This window comes from Fukomys damarensis, unplaced genomic scaffold (assembly GCF_012274545.1).
Source record: "Fukomys damarensis isolate Sample0158 unplaced genomic scaffold, DMR_v1.0_HiC HiC_scaffold_14, whole genome shotgun sequence".
Classification (NCBI taxonomy): domain Eukaryota; kingdom Metazoa; phylum Chordata; class Mammalia; order Rodentia; family Bathyergidae; genus Fukomys; species Fukomys damarensis.
This window is the reverse complement of record NW_022900926.1, coordinates 53752553-53760466: the sequence shown is the minus strand read 5'-3', so window position 1 is coordinate 53760466 and position 7914 is coordinate 53752553. Positions and strand designations below refer to the sequence as shown.

Genomic DNA, 7914 nt, shown 5'->3' with positions numbered 1-7914 from the left:
ATATTAATAATAAACAACTAAAAAAAATAAGACTTCTCCCCAGAATAAAAGACCCAGTCCATGGGGGCAGGGGTCAACTGAAATGAATAGACATTTCTCAAAAGAAGTACAGGTAGCCAATAAATACATGAAAAAATATTCAGCATCACTGGCCATTAGAGAAATGCCAGTGAAATAATACTGACATTCCATCTTATTCCAGAAAGAATGGCCATCATCAAGAAATCAAATAACAGTGCTTGCTTCAGCAGCACATAAACTAAATTGGAACCATACAGAGACGATTAGCATGGCCCTTGCACATGGATGACATGCAAATTTGTGAAGCATTCCATATTTTTTAATGATATAACTAGGACACGTGTAAATACCACATAGTTTTATAGTGTGAGAAACTGAAAGTGTAAATAAGGACTAAAAGGGAAAATAGATAATGTAAAATAGGAAGAAAAGGGACAGAGGGGAAGGGGAAATGGGAGAGGTAGGGTAAAGGAAAGAAGGGAATGAAATTAATATGAGAAAATGAAAAATAATGGAAACAAGGTCTTTGTAGACAGATAGGGAGGGAAGGAGGGGTTAAAGGGAGGGCAGAGGAATGGGGAAAAAATAAGAACCAAGGTGGATTATGTAAAGCTACAAATTTCCAACAATGAATGTCATTATATTGTATACATTAAATGTACCAATAAAATTAATTTTAAAAAAGATAAAATAATAACAAATGCTGCTGAGGCTGCAGGGAAAAGAAACCTTGTACATTGTTGGTGGTAGTGTAAACTAGTACAACCACTTTGGCAATCAGTATGGAGATTCTTTAAAAAGCTTAAAATAGAAATTCCATTTGACACAGCTATTCCCACTTTAGGTATCTTAACGATATTGTATTGCAGTGATAAATGCATGGCCATGTTTATATAGCACAATTTTTAGTAGTTGAACCTTGGAGTATCTTATCAACACATGAATGGATAAAGAAAATGTAATATTTATATGTGATGGAATACTTCCCACACCATAAAGGATAATCTTCAGTCATTTGTAGAAAAGTGGCTGCACCTTGAATCCATAATATTAACTGAAATAAATCAAACACATGAGCTTAAAAAGCCCGTGGTTTTTCTTATGAGAAACACAAAGTACAAAGAGCAAAATAAAAGATGGACAGCAGGTTGAGTGTCCTCAGGCAAATTGGTTGTTTGTAATAGCTTTCATGTCAATTAAATGAGGGTAATAATGATATCTAACCCATGGGATTCTTTGATAAGATTAAATGATAATCTTAAATTCTTAATACTGAAGTGATATTTAAATTAAATTAATAGGGAAAACATTAGTATAATATAAAATGAAGTTTAGCATAGGGCCTTGTACATTGAAATTCTTAGTGAAAAACTATAATTTTTATCATTGCTTTTGTAATCATTAGTACTAACTTACAGTAACATTTACCAATGTATGCTGTCTCTGCATATAAAATGGACACATACATATATTTTTTAAATTCTGACATATACTTAGTTTTTTGTGTTTTTGAGATATAGTCTAGCTATTGTCCTGGTGGCCCTGAACTCATGACTCTTCTGGTCAGCCTTCTGAGTAGCTGAAATTGCAGTCGTGCATTGCCGCAACTGGCGATGCAGTTAGTTAGACTTGCATTTACAGCCTTCTCTTTCTAATATAACTATTCAGGAAACTTAATCAGCTACTGGAAAAAATTCCTTTGTTGAATATGTGATCAAAAAAGGTTATTTCATCCATGCTATAGTAGAGCCTTTTTAGCATCCAGATTACTCATGTTTGCTGATTGTACTGTAAATCACTGTTTCCCCTTCCTGAACATCTGCCCCTCCCTCTCCTTGCTCTTCCATTCATATAGACATACATGTGCCATATGAATTCTTAATGTATGATTTTTAAACTTTCTTGTTATTAACCACAAATTTCAGTATTCAAGGCACTCCCGCTGTCCCTGTTCCCAGTGGTACCGGCGATTGAGTCTGGCACTTTCACACTGGACTACATCCCTAGCTCTTTTTTATTTTTATTTTGAGAGAGGGCCAGGGTCTCAACTAAGCTGCGAAGTTGCCTGGGATGGGCTCAGACATGAGATCTTCTTGCCTTATCTTCCCAGAGTACTGGGATTACAAGTTTTTGCCACCATGCCCTATATTTTTGCTTGTTTTGTTTTGTTTTGATGCTAGGGATTGAATCTAGCACCTTGTACATGCTAAGTGAGTACTGTACTGCTGAGTGACTTCCCCAGCCCACTTCTTTATAAATGTCATGTATTTTGACACTACTCCTTGGTCTTTTAATGTGTTTAATTTAAATATGAATTGAATACATTATTTCATTTAATTCTTAAAATACCTTTGTGATGGAAGTCATATTTAGTTTTCCCACAAAATACCAAGGCTAAGAGTTAAATGAGTTACCAGTTACACAATTAATAAGCACCACAGTAAGGAGTCAAACTTACTCTGTGATTCCTTGATTTCATTCTTTCCACAGCATCAGAAGAGCATAGAAATTCCCATTTATGCATTGTTTCTGTTAGGGTAGATTACTCCCATAAATATTTTCAGTAGCGATTTTTAGTTGACACAACTTCAGAATAACCTTTCCAAACCTGAACCTTCCTTGTTAACTGGGAGAATGGAAGAATAGATTAAAAATTCTTGAGAAGTGAAAGAATAAGTATTGAATGTGAGAGGGTACGCAATAGTTGTTATTTTAGGTAAATGGACACCTTGTGATTCCTTGTTATCAGCCCAGCCTTTGAGATTCCAGAACTTTGCCTTGAGTGCTTGGAATAGTTAGTTGTTTTGGTACTGAGGCTAAACTACCCCATACTTTTAACTTCTTTTTTTTTTTTAAGCAGTGCTGAGTATTGAACTTGGGCTCTTCATGTTGTGCTACATGCCCAGCCCTTTTAAAATTATTTTATTTTGAGACAAGATCTTGCCAAGTCACCAGGTTTTCCAGCCTGGACTCAGACTTGTGACCCTTCTGCATCAACTTCTCTGAAGTCCTGGGATTATGAGCACGAGCCACCATGCTCAGCTTTGTTAACTTTCAATTGTTAGTTGGCCAAAGCAATCAAATAAATACACTCATTTATAAACAGAGTACTTAAGACCAGTGCTTTAGCCTGCTAGTCAATTCCTTTTAATAGCAAAAATAGCTCTCGTATTCTTAGTTATAAATGTGTTTTGAACTGATATCAAAAGATACAATAAAATGATTTATCATAGTTCAAATTATTTTATATAAGCTATTTAACTAGGTAAAAAGTTGTTTCAAAAACTTTACAAACCATATAGTCAGGCAGTAGTTATTTTATTTGAAGGAAAGTATGTACTGGCTCATTTATGCAGGAGTTGTCTGTGAAGCTGCATCAGAGTAGGTTGATTCATATTTATAGGCATGAAAATGATAATTAATTTTTAAAATGAAGATAGATGCTTTAGCAATGAAAAATAATTCAATACCTACCATAAACCAAATTTTAAGAATGAGGATATGCAAATACTATTTACTAAGTATTCAAGCTAAAGTTGCAGAATGAAGACAAATATAAGATATCAGCAAGGCACTTAGATAGTTCTTTACATTTTGGTTATAGTTCAAGTGGCAGTTGATATTTTTATGGAGACTTCTGTGAAACTGAAAATATTCTTGAAATTCAGAATTGCAACAATTCTTTTAAATGTAAAATGTAACAATCTGAGCCATTCTGGGGTAAAACAACATTTTTGTCTTTGATCATAGCTATTATTGAAACAACTGGTAACATAACATAGTACTATAATTTGAACTAAAAAATTGATTTGTGAATTATATCTACTCAGCTTAAATATCTCCTTCTCCTCTGCAGAGCGTTTTGTACTTTTTTTCCCTGCAGAAATGGCTTAACATAATGTTCCCACATTTTCCCAAGAGAAAAGGAAATATCTTACTTGTCTGAAGTATACCAGAAAAACCCTTCATAGCACAAGTAGAAGAATAAAACATACAATAAGATTTCGAATTTCCCAACCCAGGAAATTAAATTTTTATTCCACTTAACTTTTTACCAGATGTGCTTTGGGTGGGGGTGGACGGAGGGAGGAAGAGGAAGAAACATATCTGTGGTCCTTCCTGGAAGTTGCCTCACATATCTCACATATTTTCTGTTTTTGTGGTGGGAGCATTTGAAATTCTCTTACCAGTTTGAAAGAATAAAATATACCACCATTACCTATAATCACCATGGTGTATCATTTTTCCAAAAACTTATTCTTCCTAACTGAAGCTTTGTAACCCCCAAGCAACATCTCCTTGTTCTTCCTTCCCTTTAGCTTCTGGCAATCACCATTTTACTCTCTTTTTCTATAAATGTGATTATTTTAGATGCCATATATAAGTGGGAACATGAAATACTTGTTTTTTTGTGCCTAACTCATTTCACTTAACAGAATGTTAGCTAAGCTCATTTTCATTATTGCAAATGACAAATTTCCTTTTTTAAAGGCTGAATATTATTTTATTGTATGCATATACCACATTTTCTTTATCTGTTTATTAGTTAATGGAAATTTAGATAGATTCCATAACTTGTGTCCCCTATTGTTAGCATATTAACCATAGTATATCTATCAACATTGGTGTAGTGCTACAAAATTAATATTCACTTAATCTAATTTTATCAGTTTCCCACTATTATACTTTTTCCTCACCCAAGATCCAGTCTAAGATCCCACTTTACATTTAGTTGCCATGTCTCCTTAAATCTGTGATAGTATCTCCTTTTTCCTTTTCTTAACTATCAGTCCATTTTCTGTTGCTATAACAAGATATTTGAAGTTGAGTACTTTGTAAAGAAAAGGTTTACTTAGATCACAAATTTTGGTCCTTTTGGCTACATTACAATGTTGCAGATGGCCTAATGATGGGAGTTGTATACAAGAGGGACAAATTAGATCACAAAACAGGAAGCTAGAGAGCAATTAAGGGTCAGACTTGCTCTTTCATAACAACTTTGTTTCATGAGAACTCATTCCACAAGACCAGCATTAATCTCCTCCAAGGGCAGCACACCCAGTGATTTAATTTACTTAGTCTAGACACCATCTCTTTAAGAGTTCCTTCATCAGTGCCACACTGAAGACCGAATTTACTACAACAAATGATGGGGGAAGGGAAAACATTCAGATTATACCAAAATCACAGCAATGAACTTGACATGTTTTTGAAGGATACTGGTCAGATAGTTTATAGACTGTCCCTTAGTTTGGTTTGTTTTATTTTCCTCCTTCATAGCAAGAACGCCATTGGAATTGTGGTGAAGCAGCATGTTGATACATCTTACTATTGGTGATGTTAAGGCTTAATTATTGGTTAAGATTGTTTGCTTAACCATGGTTTTTCCACTCTAAAGTTACTGAGATTTTTTCTTCGTATTATTGCTTAATGGGGAAAAATTTCAGTACTATGCAAGCATATTTTTGGTTATACTTCTGCACTCTTACTTTAAAACTTTTCAACAGTTTTTGTTTTTAATTCTCACTACTGTGGTGTTCTTCAGTATCAGTTTGGTGAATATTTCAAGTAATGGTGAATTCCAGTTCCTATTGTTTTTTCCATATATTAATAGGAATTTTACCATTAAAAAAACTGTTTATACTTCCCCATATATTTATTTATACTAGTATAGATTTAAGAATATATTACTTCATGGGTTATAATCTAATGTTTTTATTTTATTTTGGTGTTCCGACTTTAGCCATGGGACAACTTTATGTTGTCTTGTGTCTTTTTGACACACTCCCATCACTTTTTAACATTTTGTTATCTTCTAGTACAATGGAATATTTCGGCATCTTTTGTTTTTCCTTCTTCCACTCAGGAGTCAGCTATTTATTTCTCCAGGGAGCCTTGGTTTCTGTTACGGGGAAATGACAATTAGAAACAGAAATTTAGAGCATGTAAAGACTATTTTACCTCACCCCATTCCTCAGCAGCTCCCTGTCTTCACTCTAGCTCTGGCCAGCTCTTCTTTCTTATTTTTCTTCCCAGCCCTCTGACTTCTGCATCAGAGGAAGTACTCTGTTTCTTCAGGGATCCATTATAAGGCAGGAAGAAAAAAAAGAGAAAGAAAAATTTAAATTCTAGGTGTGGTCATTACTTCTGGGTACCATTCCAGGTGCTCTCACTTGTCAGAGTTAGTAATGTATCAGATGCAGTACTAATAAGTACCTACATTATTTATATTTATCCATCTGTGAATATATTAAAAGCCATGAAGTCCTACTGTTTCTAATCTAATATAATGTTAACTTACTTTTTTGCCTTTTCTTGTCATTCTTTTCTTGTCATGCAGTAAGATGCCTGCCTCTCACTATCATGATATGTTTATTAAATCCTAGCTCATATTTCTGTGAAAAAGTTTACTAACTCAAATGTGTATTTGTGTACAGCTCTTTTTCTTTAGCCTGACAGAATATACTCAAAATATTTACATTAATTGTTCACTTCCATCTACCTTAATGTGGAATGTAATTATTTCCATTCCAATGTGCTGATTGATTTTAACTATTTGCTTATTTGCTGTATGATATATTGTCATGACTTTTTAAGTCACAAATAGAGAAAAAGGTATTCTCATAGAAGTGTCACTCTTATTCATCTCAGTTTTTATCCTCATATCTACTTGGTTTGCACCTATGTCTTGTAGTCAGCCTATCTCTTTGTTTTAGTCTTTCTGTAATTATTTTATGCAAATGAACAGATATACGCATATTTTCTTGTTTTTCCTCACACAAAGGGCAGCATACTATATAGTCTGTTTTGCACTTTTCTTTTTTCATTTAACAGTAAATATATCCTGCAAATCATTCCTTATCTGTAAAAAGATTGTCCTCATTACTTTTTATAGCTGCATATTACTCTATTATATGGATTTATGATAATTTATCAACCACACTGCTTTATATGAGCATTTAGGTTATTCCTAACATTTCAAAATTATAAACAGTTCTGCAATGAATAGCCTTGTGCATATGGAATTCTTTAAAAGTTTTCAAAGGCACGTCTTCAAGGCAGATTGTTAGAAGGGAGATTACTGGGTCAGAAACTTTAGTGCATATGGAGTTTTTTAGATGCTGCCAAATTTCTCTCCAGAAGGTTGTCTTAGTTTGCATTTCCAACAACAGTATATGAGAATGTCTTTCTATAACCTTGCCAGCAGAATGTGTTGCCCATACGTTTTAATTTTTGCCAATCTGATAAGTGGAAAATGGGATTTTAGTGTTGTTTTAATTTGTATTTTTCTAATTACACATTTGAATATTTTTACATTGCTGAATGCCCATATTTAGTATACTTTTGTGTGTGAATTTTATATCTTATATAAAGATATATCTTATATCTTTATATATTTGTGTGTCTTTTATATCTTAAAATCATTAATATTAATGTCATTTAGTAGCATTTCCTTTATGGTGTGTTTATATCCATGTGGAAGCCAGTTTTCCTAGCACTATTTATTAAAGAGATGATCTTTTCTCCAGTGTTCTCTGGTGCCACCTTATAAATCTGGTTAGTGTCTTGTTAGCTTTATTTCTGAGTTCAGTACTGGATTTTACTGACCTGTTTTCCTGTTCTTATGCCAACATCACATTATCTTTGTTGCTTGGTAAGGAAAGTTTATTAAATGTCTAGTGTAGCAAGTCCTCCTACCTTGTTCTTCTTTAGGAGTATATTTTATATTCTTTCTCATTTGCTTTCCCTTGTATATTTTTGACTGAATTTTAAAACTTTTCAGACAAATCCTGTCAGAATTTTTCAGATTGCATTCAATATATTGATCAGATTGTGGTCATTTTATGTGTTAACTTTGAGATTTTTCTTTTTTTTTTTTTTTTTTTTTTTTTT

At 33.3% G+C, this 7914-nt stretch overlaps 1 protein-coding gene and 1 non-coding gene across 2 annotated transcripts in view; both read left to right on the top strand.

Moving 5' to 3' along the window:
- Rngtt (RNA guanylyltransferase and 5'-phosphatase) overlaps window positions 1-7914 on the top strand; it is a 265607-nt gene that overhangs the window by 201835 nt on the left and 55858 nt on the right. The gene's annotated exons all lie outside the window — the stretch shown is intronic.
- On the top strand, window positions 236-341 carry LOC117286108. The gene has a single exon (XR_004517218.1). It is a non-coding gene; the product is annotated as a U6 spliceosomal RNA (small nuclear RNA).